Source organism: Triticum aestivum, chromosome 3A (genome assembly GCF_018294505.1).
Source record: "Triticum aestivum cultivar Chinese Spring chromosome 3A, IWGSC CS RefSeq v2.1, whole genome shotgun sequence".
In the NCBI taxonomy this organism is placed as follows: Eukaryota; Viridiplantae; Streptophyta; class Magnoliopsida; order Poales; family Poaceae; genus Triticum; species Triticum aestivum.
Genome location: NC_057800.1, coordinates 42658043 through 42671886, shown reverse-complemented (window position 1 = coordinate 42671886; position 13844 = coordinate 42658043).

Below are 13844 nucleotides of genomic sequence, written 5' to 3'. Positions count from 1 at the left end.
ATAATCTGGAGTACTTTGATAGCGTCCCGCTCCGTTGCTGTTACTGAAGATATACATGACGCATTCATGCATTTTTACAGGTCGACACAGAGTTTTTCTGGGAGATCCTCTTCCTCGGGGAGTCTCCTCCCAGAGATGATGGAGAGCGAGACGCCTCCTCCAACCTCCTCTCCCAACAAGGCAGATGACTCTCAAGTGTCATCACGGAGGGTCCCTTTTGACCAACAAGTTATGCAGGGGACATAAGAGGTAGTACCCGAAGGTGGAGCACCGATCATCCGGGATTCCAGGGCTGATGATAACAAAGGTCCCGGACTGACTGGTTCGCAGCTGATAGTGATTCTGGAGACGGTTGAATAGATTCCTTCAAAGGATGATTGTGCTCCTGGAGAAGCTTCGAGAAACCTGGAGACTCTGGATATATTGTGGGACATGTTGCGGAAAGCATCTGTCTCGGGAGAACAGCGTACCTTGATGGGTACAGTGATTGAGAAGATTTTGTCTGCGAAGAGCGGATTAAATGAAGCCTTCATGAGCCTACTAAAGGGCTTCGAGGTTTGTGACATAATGTTTTCAGCTATGTTTCATTTGCAAAGATGCGCCTATGTATAGGTAGTAGCCCCTGATACTCGGGCTAGCTTCCGCTGGGAAGCAAAACGGAGGATCGAAAAGGATCCTTTGAGGACAAAGCTAATCAACTTTGAACACATGCTTCTTCTCCCTTGGCCGCTTCCCGGACTATGGAAATTGCCGATTTGCAGCGGAAGCTTGATGTGGCAGGGGATGATCTTGCTTTAATCAATATGCGTCTTGACGAGTCACAAGGTATGTATTTGGGACAATCCTCATACATTTGTGTGGTATAAGCATGATGATGAGATTTAGATGCTGGAATATGCATGGCTGCAGACGGTGCTGATGCCGTTGAAGTTCTTCAAGCGGAACTGGCCCGGGCCAAGGAGCAGGCCCTGCATAGCGATGCTGCTGCCGAAAAGGCATCGGCTGAATTAAAAGCCGAACAAGCTGCACGACGCCAAGATGAGGAGAAGATATCCACGATGACGCTCGAACTAGAGAATGCTACCGGACGCTGTGAATTCCTGGAGAAGTAGAGTGAAGCCTTAACGACTGATCTGGAGAAAGCCCTACAAGAGGCGAGGGAAGCACAGTCGGAATGCAGAGCAGCTCGTGAGGAGGTTCGACATGCGAGGGAGATTACGGCTGGAAAGCCGTTTCTGCTGCAAACTAAGTTCCTTGACTGATACTTCTCCATCATATCTATAATTTTTTATTGTTCCATTCCAATATTCTACAACTTTCATATACTTTTGGCAACTTTTTATACTATTTTGGGGACTAACATATTGATCCAGTGCCCAGTGACAGTTCCTATTTGTTGCATGTTTTTTGTTTCGCAGAATATCCATATCAAACGGAGTCCAAACGGGATACAAACTGACAGAGATTTTTTTGGAATATATATGATTTTTGGGAAGAAAAATCCATGCGAGACGGTGCCTGAGGGAGACACGAGGCAGGGGGCGCGCCCCTGATCCTCATGGCCACCCCATAAGGTGGTTGATGCCCTTCTTTTTCCGCAAGAAAGCTCATATCTGGATAGAGATCGTGTTAAAATTTCAGCCCAATCGGAGTTACAGATCTCCGGGAATATAAGAAACAGTGAAAGGGCAGAATCTGAGAACGCAGAAACAGAGAGAGATAGAGAGACATATCCAATCACGGAGGGGCTCTCGCCCTTCCCATGCCATGGAGACCAAGGATCAGAGGGGAAACACTTCTCCCATCTAGGGAGGATGTCAAGGAAGAAGAAGAAGAAGTAGGGGGGCTCTCTCCCCCTCTCTTCCGGTGGCGCCAGAGTGCCACCGGGGGCCATCATCATCATCGCAATCTTCACCAACAACTTCACCGCCATCATCACCAACTCTTCCCCCCTCTATGCAGCGGTGTAATCCCTCTCTTACCCGCTGTAATCTCTACTTAAACATGGAGCTCATAGCTATATATTATTTACCAATGATGTATGGCTATCCTATGATGTTTGAGTAGATCCGTTTTGTCCTATGGGCCATTTGATGATCGTGATTGGTTTGAGTTGCATGTTTTATTATTGGTGTTGTCCTATGGTGCTCTCCGTGTCGCGCAAGCGTGAGGGATCCCCATTGTAGGGTTTGCAATATGTTCATGGTTTGCTTATGGTGGGTGGCGTGAGTGACAGAAGCACAGACCCGAGTAAGTAGGTTGTTTGCGTATGGGATAAAGAGGACTTGATACTTTAATGCTATGGTTGGGTTTTACCTTAATAATCTTTAGTAGTTGCGGATGCTTGCTGGAGTTCCAATCGTAAGTGCATATGATTCAAGTAGAGAAAGTATCTTAGCTTATGCCTCTCCCTCAAATAAAATTGCAATAATGATTACCGGTCTAGTTATCGATTGCCTAGGGACAAATAACTTTCTCATAACAAAAAAGGATCTTTACTAAAACCAACTTAGTTGTGTCTTTATCTAAACAGGCCCTACTTTTTATTTACATGCACTTTATATTCTTGCAAACCTGTCCAAAAACACCTACAAAGTACTTCTAGTTTCATACTTGTTCTAGGTAAAGCGAACGTTAAGCGTGCGTAGAGTTGTATCAGTGGTCGATAGAACTTGAGGGAATATTTGTTCTACCTTTAGCTCCTCATTGGGTTCGACACTCTTACTTATCGAAAGAGGCTACAATTGATCCCCTATACTTGTGGGTTATCAGTGACCCAAACTATGCCCGGCTTAACCAAGTATGGAGTTCTCCGGACGAGTTCTTAGACTTGCCTAAGAGTTCTGCTGATGTGGCACAGTATTACCAAGCACGGGATGGATATGCAACGGAGAAGCTTTTTTGGTCGCAGTTTGGCGCATCAAAGCGCCCTCTATTGCTCAATGAACAGATGTCCCAATGGGCCGAACTTCATAGGATATCTGGCGCTGCCATGAAGGACGTCGTAATCCGGTTGTGGCCAACCGAGCCTGTTCCGAATAGATATTTTGGTTTGGTGCAAAGCCTTGTTGACGCGATGCCGCAGATCGACGCTGTGAAGCGGTCAACATGCATTGAGGGTGCACGGATGGCTTTTGCCCGAGTGAAGACGTTCTGGGGGAAGATGAAGGCCATCGATGTTGCGACGAAGGGTCCACCCAAAGGCAAGGACCGTTCGGAACCAGAGCATTATTTTGAAGGCGTCATAGAGGCCACCCGCTTTATAGAGGGTCAGTGCTCGAAAGACATAATGTTCGAATGAGGCATATGAAAATTGTAAGAGACAATTTTATAGTTAATCTATTTATGTTTTGCTTGAAAGCTTGAATTCCTCCTGTGCGGCCGTTTTGATATAATCTGAAAGTTTTCTAGTCATCGGCTTCAGCCCCCTCACTACTAGGAAAAGGCATGCTAGTGGCGCACCGAATTTTCCTTCTAATGGCGCACTACTGGTGCGCCACTGGCATCACGCCATTAGAGTTAAATTCTAATGGCGCACTACTGGTGCACCATTAGTATCTGGTGTTCTAATGGCGCACCGCGTAGTGCGCCATTAGTATAGCCTGCAGTGTGCCATTAGAATGCCTCCCAGGGGCCATACGTACAAATGTGCTTTGGCATTCTAATGGCGCACCAGCAGCTAATGCGCCATTAGTGTGATGATCACAGTGCGCCATTAGTGTCTTGTGTGGTGCGCCATTAGTATGAATATTAGGTTTTATTTTTTTTGCTTTTCTGATTTTTGCACAGGTTACAAAATATATTATTGCATGGAATATAGACAGCAGCACACAGCAACATCAGATTCATCAAATACAATAGAAGATTAGTCTCCGAATACAATTCATCATATTAGTCTCCGGATTCAAAAGACCGGACAAAGATAAAACATTACAAGTCTCAAGACCGCGAGTATCGAGTTTGCCTTCACATTACAAGTCGATATCGATCATCTAAACTACCATCACATAGAAGAGAGCTGTGGTCATCACGATGAGCATCATCGCGATCAAACTGGTCTTCATCCGGTTCCTCCAACGCTCCCTCCTCTCTCCCGCTAGATAGCGGGCGTATCTAGATTCGGCCTCCGCCCTAGTGGTGTACCCTTTGTAACTGTTACCGCTGGAACGGTGAACCTGTCTCCGACACTCCTCCCAGTCATCGTAGACTCCGGGAACCTTACCCTTGTACACGACATACGACGGCATCTCTATGGACAAGCCAAACAACAGACAATACATAAGCAATGTGTAAGTATGCAACAAAAGGATCGGAAGAGAAAAGCAAGACATTAATAGCACGATTCATGGTCCTACTAATAAATAGCATCGATTACATCTAAGTTGAACAACCGTCCAAACCAAAGAGACATCCGAATTCATTAAAGTTTAATTACAACATGAGCCAATCAATGTTTCAGAACTACACATCACTACTTTCGACTCAACTCATCGGACAGGAGCGTGGGTGAAGCCGCCGTCTGTCGTGATGGTCATGAAATCACGGTCGTTGTCACCCTGCATTTGTAGCGTTTCATCTATCTCACTGTTGGACGGTTGATATCTAAGGAAGAACTGCCCCGCGGTATGAAGGACATCTTGATGGATGATGTCCGCAAACTCCGACTGGATGCGAAAGAATTCTTGTCTGAGGTCCGCGTCCTGGACTGCCGACAAGCTCGCGGCCCAATCTTTGAGATTATCTGGTAGCAGAAGGTGATGATGGTCCCTAACGATCGCCCGCATGTGATGGAGGGCGTAGTAGGCATCCTTCTGACCGCCAGGCGGCTGCTTGACGCAGCAGAACTTCGTATTGTGTGAGAAGATGTGCTTGCCGTACTTACGAACTGGCCTGGTGAAGGTGCCTCCAGATTGGGCGTAGCCGGGGAGAACATCATCAAGAACTTTCTTCACATTTGTGTAGTCTACCATGGAGTTACGGTTCGGGTCGAAATACGTGGCCATGGAATATTTCGGGCTTAAGAGGATGAGTGTGCAATGTGTGTCACTGCACAGAACACGGAATGTTAGAAAAAAAAGAACGATCGAAATCTAAGAAATCATATGTTACGGGGCGGTTAAGGGATGACTTACTCGGGAAAGTAAGGCACAAGGAAGTTATCCTTATCTGCGTTTGCCAGAATGACGCCTTCGAGGTGTGAACTCGCAACTTGGCGGTCCCCAGCGCTGCTCAAGTGCTTGGCACGCATGTAGAAGGGGTCGACTATCACGATGTCCGGGGTATTGTCTCTAATGATCCGCATCTGCATGCTCAGCGAAAACAGCCGAACGAAGGTGTAGTGCAACGGATGAAGGTTAAATATAGCAAAGATGTCATCAAACCGCAGGACGATCATACCCCCGATGTCGCCATCCACAAAGCCCTTGCTCTCTGGCACCTTGGCCACGAAAACCGGGTATGCCACATCCTTCTCTCTGAGATGCCGCTTCTCCAAAATCAGAACACTGTCGTGCAGACTCCGCATAGCACCGGTTGCAGCATTCAGCATATTTGGCGGTAGCATCGCCCTACCCGCCACATGCACCCTCCTCGAGATATCCTTAGGTGAAGGTGGCCCGTCCTGAGCACGGATCGAACTCGGTGCCGGCTGGCTCGCACCGGCGCCCTTGTTAGTCTTTCGTTTCTGGCCCTTCTTCTTGATCTCCTGTAATGGGACCGAGTTCTGCTCACAGACCGCCTTCTTCAGCGTGTTGGGGCTGATAATATTTCGCGCCTCAGCTATCTGAGGCTCAGTGAAGGCGGGAGCTGGAGGCGTGTCCTGAGAACTGAACGCCAGACGACGCTTGTTGCAATTGGATTTCTCCGCTGTACCAGCTAGATCGCGGTGGTCTTGGTTGGGTTCTTGAGAAAGAGGCCCGCAGAACTCGTCAGCGTACCCATGTTCGGCAAAGTACTTATCAACTTTGGTAAATGTACCGTCGTCATTGTCGTCGCCGTCCGGATCCTGTGCCATAGGGCTGTCCGGATCCTGTGCCATAGGGATGTCCGGCAGGTCCGGTAGCGTTGCGGCGTTCTTGCCATGGCTTGGTGCCGGCACGACTGGCGGTCTTGTCTGTGGGGTGGTGTCCCCCGCCCCCAAACGAATCTGGCTCTTCGGCCATAGCAGGGGCCAGTTTATGCAGGTGCCGAGGGTCATGTCATCTTCTTCGTCGGCCCCAGCGGGTCGAATCGGAGGTAATAGCTCATCGCAGCCTGGCAGCACCCGGACCACTTCAACCCTATACATTGTGGTTGGCATCGGATTACCGTGGAACATGGGGTTGCCCGGTTGAACGATTCTGCCCTTGGCGACATCGACCAACTCGGCGCCCACGAAGTGCAGAAGAGTGCAAGGAACGTCGGCGGTGCCCTGGAAAAACATGTATAGGGTGTCAGGGATGCCCAGTCAAAGGCAAGGAGATGAAGTCATCGGCCGAGAGGCTTAGTTACCGTGATGCCGTCGAGCTCGGCTAATGTCGAGGCACCGCCAACGGCGGGCGTGCAACTGACGGAGGGGGCGCTTGCTGGTGAGGTGCCGGTCGGCGTACACCTGGGTGCATTAAGCTCCAATGCCCGTGCCGGTGCCGGAGACACGAATACCGCCTCCGCCGGAGACACCAATGGCGCCGCCGCCGGAGACACCAATGGCGCCGCCGCCGGAGACACCAATGGCGCCGCCGCCGGAGACACCAATGGTGCCGCCGCCGCGCTGTGCGAGTTGCTGGCCGTGAAGCTGGGAACCGGGGGAGGCCCCTTTTGGCCGCTCGCAATCCACGTCCTCAGCCCATGAATCAACGTAGGCACCATGGCGTTGAGCGTCGTTCCAAGTTGTTGTTGCACTTGCTCATGGAAAAGCTCCGAAATCCGCGCCACTTGTGCCTTGAGTTCTTCAACCTCGCGCATCTGGCTTTCCGAGCTGGTCTTTTTCTCCTTCCGCACACCAGCGGTATAGTATGACCCCCATTTTGTGGACAAGCCTTTGCCGGCCACACGACCAGCTGACGTCGGCTTATCGAGCTTATCCTTCTTTTTCATTCCGTTCAATGCCCTATTTAAAGGGGTGTCGAAAGGGGAGCTCTTAGACGACCCCGCGCTACTGCTTTCATTGTCCTGCGAAAGGAACATGAACCATTTAGAAATATTGGGGATTAATTAGAGTGCAACCATATGGAGCTAATTACGCGGGGGTGTATTCCTTACCAGAACAAGCTCAAGCGCCCTGGTCTTCGGATCCGTGGTAAGCTCCTTTGTTATCGGGTCCTCCTTGTACCGGGCCCTGACATAGTTCCTAGTCTGCTTGTCACCGCTGTATTTCTCGAAGCGGGGCGGTAGGCCTTGCTCGGCACGCTCCGCGTCCTCCTTGTCCCATATAGGCTCCGCCACTCTATAACCGCCGGGACCGAGTTTGTGTTCCCCTAAGTTCAACTCCCGCATTTCTTTCCCCCACTGACTTGATTCGGAGGTTGCGGGGCTCTGGCACTTGATCTTGAACTCCTTGTACTCATCTTCGCTCATCAAAGGATATTTCGCCTTGATCTTGTCATAACTATCACCTTTATCAATCATTCTCTTCACCGCGCTTCTCCAAGTAGACAGGGCCGTGCTCATCTTCGTGAGGGCGGCATTGTTCACTTTATTCCCTGAGAGGCGTGTGTTTTCAAATTCGGCGGGGAACTTGTATCGTTCGTGCAGCTTCGTGAAGAGGAGGTTGCGCAAATTCCCTCGGTCCTTATGCCTAAGGTTCTCGGTGTTGATCGAGACGGTGCTCCGGAGAATGCACCCGAGCTGAACCGAGTACCCCTTGACTATATGTTTGGGCTCCGTTGGATTCCCGTCAGAGTCCACTTGAGTGAATTCCTCCTTGACGGTGCGGAGCGCATTCGGGCGCCGGTCCTTCCTTTGCTTCTTCGGTTGGCTGCCATCTGTGTGTGCGCCGCCACCATCCGTGTGTGCGCCTCCATCATCAGTGGTGGCATCCTCGGCGGCACCATCAGTGGTGTCATCCCCGACGCCACTAGGGGTTGTGTAATCAGGATCGGTGTCTTCCGCGGCGTCATCATAGCGGTGAGGTTGTTCCTCCATCTCTTGGGACAGCTCCCAGAATTGCTTGCCGCCCGAACCACCGGCCTCATCGTTGTGGGCCATGTTTCTCTCTAAATAGGAAAAAAGTTTGGTCAAAAAGATGGTTATTGTCAAGGAACAAGATCATGGTCTCATGATTTAGGGTTTGTCGACACCGAGGCACCCTAAAAGCCTAAGCTTTCATCATTTAGGTTCTCATCGACACCGAGGCATCCGGGGCAACCAAGTTAAGTTTTCATCATTTAGGGTTCATCGATGCCGAGGCACCCTAGGTTGGGCCTAATCTTGGCTCTATTGTCACCTATGTTGGGTTTATCATCTAGGGTTTATCGATGCTAAGGATAATTCTAAGTTGGGCCTAATCACTTGGCTCTATTGCCACCTATGATTTAATACAGCAAGAATGGCAGGGCAGTTGATCCTACTTAACTAAGTACTAAGATAGCCCGGCCCATGCATTAGTCGCAAGTACCCCATATGTCCTATTTTTAGCAAAGTCATGCTAAAATTCACGGAAAATTTCAGCATGACCTTTGCTGAAAATAGGACATATGGAGTACCCGAATTTGCCGGAACAGAAGTTAATCGACATTCCGGCAAACTCAAGGGCCTCTCGGGGTACCTGCAAATTCAGCACGACACGATGGTCGGAGACAAAACCCAGCCACAGACCATATGGTCCTCTGCTTTCATATGGACAAAAATCAGCTCAACTTATGTGAGCTTCCATTCCAGATATAATATGTCTCCCAACAAAAAATCATCAATAGTTTAGCAAGTCTGTACAAACACAGAAAGAATGACAAATGTATTTTTACAGATCATGGCTCAGAGGTCTCTGTTTAACGGTGATAAGTCAACGACAAGGAACATCAAGCTTATTACAAAATCTCTTAGAACCTTATGAGAGTATGTACATATACAGATTTTGTTTACTAGCTTGGCACATGTCAAGTCTCACTTGCAGGTGCACATTTTTTCTTTCAAAGCACACCTCTTTCTTTCAGCTATCTATATATCTTGTTCTATGTTGCATTTTTAATTCCTGATGTTAACAAGAGTGTTTGTCAAAAGGAAAAACAAAGTTCATGGCAGTGTAGCTAGCTTCTCATGCATCCCTCTTATCATCTAGCTAGCTAACTCTTGAATCCATGGGTGTCCAAGATTTTCTTTATAATTATTAGTATATCATCGTATGAACAGATAAATCTTAAAAAAAATTATGAGCAGAGAGAAAAAGAAAGGAAAGAACAGTAGCAGTAGTACTACTACTAGCTAGCTAGCTAGCTGGTACTGATCTAGCTTCTGCATGCATTTCTCTGAATTTTGTTATACTTAAACACTACAAGGAATTATACTTTGTCATAGCTATTAGTCTTTGGACTAAGGGGCACTAGCACACTAGTAAGTGATAGGCAACCATCCTACATGGAAATGTGAAGAGTTACATGGATGAGTACCAGCTCTAAGTGAAGGCTCAATGGATTCAAGATCAACCGACTGAAGTTGCCCAAACCTGCAAGGAAAAGAGAGAATAATGATTTCGAACTGCTTCTGATGGCATACATAAGCATAAGTTCAGTCCCCCAAATCAAGCATGGTTTCTTACTGCCCATCTAAACAACCACCACCACAAGGAGCAGATGCAGATAACTCACTCAAAAAGACTAATAAACACCAGTTGCAGATGGATCACTTCCTTTTAACCTTACTAATGATATATATGTTCCCTTATTGCAACATTGCTAATAGAGGATGACATCAATTTGCTGAAATAGCTATAACAGAACACGCATAGTCAATCAGCTAGAGAGCTTTATGCCCTTTCACTCTCGGGGATAATTCAATGATCCAGTAAAACCATGAGGAGACTTACTTCTAGGCTAGCAACAACTAAAGGCAGAAGGGTCGACAACTCCCAGGAAACTTGTCACTAAATGGCCAGTAAAATGATCTAGTTTTGAAAACTCTACTGCTTTGACACTCCATCTGCTTTGACACTCCATCAGAAACAGAACATCTCAAACTCGATTCAGTTGACTAACTAAAACATCTGTACATGGAAACATGAACTAAAACACCTGAGTCAAACAAACCCACAAGCAAACCATCACAACTAAAACTAGAACAATACCAGCATCTAATAGCACATACATATCATTACCAGCATCGGTCTGAGGGTGAGACCAACCTAATGCATAGCAAGTTAATTCAAGAAACTGCAGTTGGACAAAACAGGAAATTTAGAAGCATTCTACATAGAGCACAAGGAAGCAGAATGAAATCTCAATCTACTTCAGATGCATTTGCAACTGAACAATGTCCAGAGGTTGAGCAAATTGCATGCTTATAGCCTCCTGAAGTGTTGTATCACACACTGCCATGTAAACAGTTTAGATTCTTCCATGAAGCAATTGCAGCAAACCATTCGTGGTAGTTTAAGCTAGAAAAGAAAAAACATTTGGAAACAACAACTTCCTGCCTACTCAATTGAACTCATCTTCACCATGCATAGGTTGGGGAGGGAGGAAGGATGGAGAGGGAGGAAGGAGGAAGGAGGAGAGGTACCTGGGCAGGCGCGGCCGGTCGCCGGAGGGGTCAGGGTCGGGGTTGGGGTCGGGGTCGGCGGCGGCGGCGTCGTCGAAGGGATGCCTCAGTTGGCCGTGGGAAGGCCGGCGGCCGCGGTCGTCGTCCTGCACCCCGTGCCCGGACTTAACAAAAATAAAGAAATGATATTACACAAGTATTAACAAAAACAATATGTATACATAAAAGTAACAGAAGCAATATAGTTAGGCTTTAACAGCAGTGCAAGGAGTTCATCCTAAATAACACATAAACCCGATTCAACATGTCTTCAAACAGCCCAAAAGCAATCATATTACTCAAGTATTGAGAGCTCATATAGTTAGATTTATTAATGCAGAGTACTACACGAACGCTGGCACCAAAATCCACTTGCATTTTACAAATCTGTATACTATCAGACTCCAGATCCTTGATTGTTTTGCTTTTCTCCTCTGCTACATGGATTCCCTTCTTAGAGAAGGGAGAAGACACTGGTTTGGAAATCTTTCTGTCATACACTTCTATTTGAAAATTGCAGTTACTGTCAGACCAAAGCCTTTAGAAGTTTCGTCAGCTTATAATGAACTGGTGTTTTCTTCGGTTAAAAGAGGTGACCTGCTTTTCTTTGGCCAATGCAATTGTATTTCTAAGTCCAATTCAATATCAAATCAATTTTCATTTCACATGAATCCAGTCCAGAATGTATCTGGACACAAACGTGGTGTGTACTAGAGTACTAAATCGGTTTGCTTGCCTGATATAATAAACCTTTTTTCCAGTGTTGAGATCACCCACTTTGTATTTTATTTACCTATATTTGGTTGTTGCAGTTTTGCAGGGGTCTGCAATTATATAAATCTTAAACTCAAAACACAGCATGGTACGCAGGCATCAAGCGATTGGTTGGCTAACAGCACCGGAAAGCCAGGCCTACCCTAGGGTTTGCAGGTGAGGGGATGGAGGAGAAGGGAGGAATCACCTGGGGGAGGGGATGAAGGAATGGAGGAAGACGCCGGCGTTGAAGCTCCGGCAGCGGCTGGGCGTTGAAGCTCCGGTGACACGCGGTGGGCTCCTCCACTCGCATGTCTCTGCGTCTCGGCTTGGGCGGAGGACGTCGAGGGCGCGGGCCCGGGCGGAGGGGGGACGGCAAGGTAGGCGGCGCTCGGCTCGGTGTCGCGTGGCCTGGCTGAGCTGAGGTAGAGGCGGTCGTCGTCTCCTCTGGCTCGGGGGGCGACGGCGCGGGGGCGACGGCGCGGGGGCAAAGTTAGGTCGAGTGGGGGGGGGGATCTGGCGAGGGAGGGAGAGAGGCCAGAGGGGAATAGGTGGAGGGAAGCTTTCTAATGGCGCACCACACGCCGGTGCGCCATAAGTACGACTGTTCTAATGGCGCACCACCCCTCGGTGCGCCATTAGAATTTTGTTTTAATCTAGCCCAGTAGCCATATCTACAGCCCAACCCTATCTACAACAGAACCCACCCACTAGCCCGACTGGTCAACACGCAACACACACACCAGGAGGTCCTGGGTTCGATTTTAAATGGTGTTTTTTATATTTATTTGTGTTTAAATATGTTCAAACTTGTTTAAATCATAACAGTAATATTTTTGATGCATTTTAAATGCTGTTTTTTATATTTATTTGTGTTTAAATATGTTCAAACTTGTTTAAATTATAACAGTAATGTTTTTTATAAAAATAGTAAAAAAAATTTAAAAAATATGTTCAAAAAGTGCGGGTGCGGGGGGCCGGGTGCGGGGGAGGGTTGCGATGGGTGGAGCTAGCTGGGGAGGGTGCGGGTGCGATCGAGATGGAGGGGGATCGAGATCGAGATGGAGGGGGAATCGAGATCAAGTGTCCTCATGAATTCAAAAAGTGCCCATGAAATTTAAAAATATTCATGATATCAAAAAGTGCCCATGAAATACAATCGAGAAATGAAGACTACGATTTAAATACAATCGGTCTTAGCTAGCTATATGTTCACAATCTTCTTGCCCTTCTTTTTCGCAAACGGAGTTCTTCTGTGGAACGGACGTCCTTTAGGTAGGGTGGTCCTGCTTCTTCTTGTGGTGTGTGCTGCTACTTCATCGTCGTCGTCATGTTCGATCTTCGGGTCGCCGTACTTGTCGAAGCCTTGCTCATTGGCTACTCCATCCATTTCGATGATCTTCCTTTTGCCTCTCCTCATGACAACACGACTGGGCTTTGGCGGGTCGGTAATGAAGAAGCATTGGTCCACTTGGGAAGCCAGTACCCATGGCTCATTTTTCACGGTGACGTTTGCGCCCGCGGTCTTGGATTTGGCTTCGGGTATAACCATGGTGGTGAAATACCGGTCTTCTTTTATGACGTTTTTGGCCCATCTGACACGGAACATCGGGACCTTCTCTCCAGCATAGCTCAGCTCCCAGATCTCCTCGATCCTTCCGTAGTATCTGTCCTTGTCGTTACCGGTGTAGGATTCCATCGTTACCCCGGAGTTCTGATAACCATCGCTCTTCATGTCCTTGTCCTCGGTGTAGAATGTGTAGCTGTTGATATCGTACGCCTCATAGGTCATCAGGTTGTGCTCGGCGCCCTGTGACAAGGCGAATATGAGTTGTTCTTCCACGGAAGAATCCTCATGTAAAGGGTACGACAGAAGCTTCTGCTTGAACCAACGCGTGAAACATGAGTTGTGCTCTTTGAGTATATCTCCGTCCGTCCTCTGTTGGCCTCGGTCATTGTACGTCTTCTTAATAAAGGTTTTGTGCTCTACCACCCAAGGATCGACCACGTCTATGTGTTGTAGCGCGACTAGGTTTGCTCTTTCAAAGTCGGCGAGTCGACCCTCGAAGTCGACATGCATTTCGTGGCGACCCTCATGGTGACCCCATCCAGCGAGCCTGCCGAGGTGCCTGTTGACGGGCAGACCAACGGGGTTCTCGATGCCTAGATAATTCGTGCAGTAGGAGATGCACTCTTCGGTCAGAAAGCCCCTGGCTATGCTTCCCTCTGGACGTGACATGTTGCGAACGTATCCTTTGATGACACCATTCATCCTTTCGAACGGCATCATGCTGTGCAGGAACGTCGGCCCGAGTTGGATGATATCCTCCACTATATGGACCAGCAGATGCACCATAACGTCGAAGAATGCGGGCGGGAAGTAC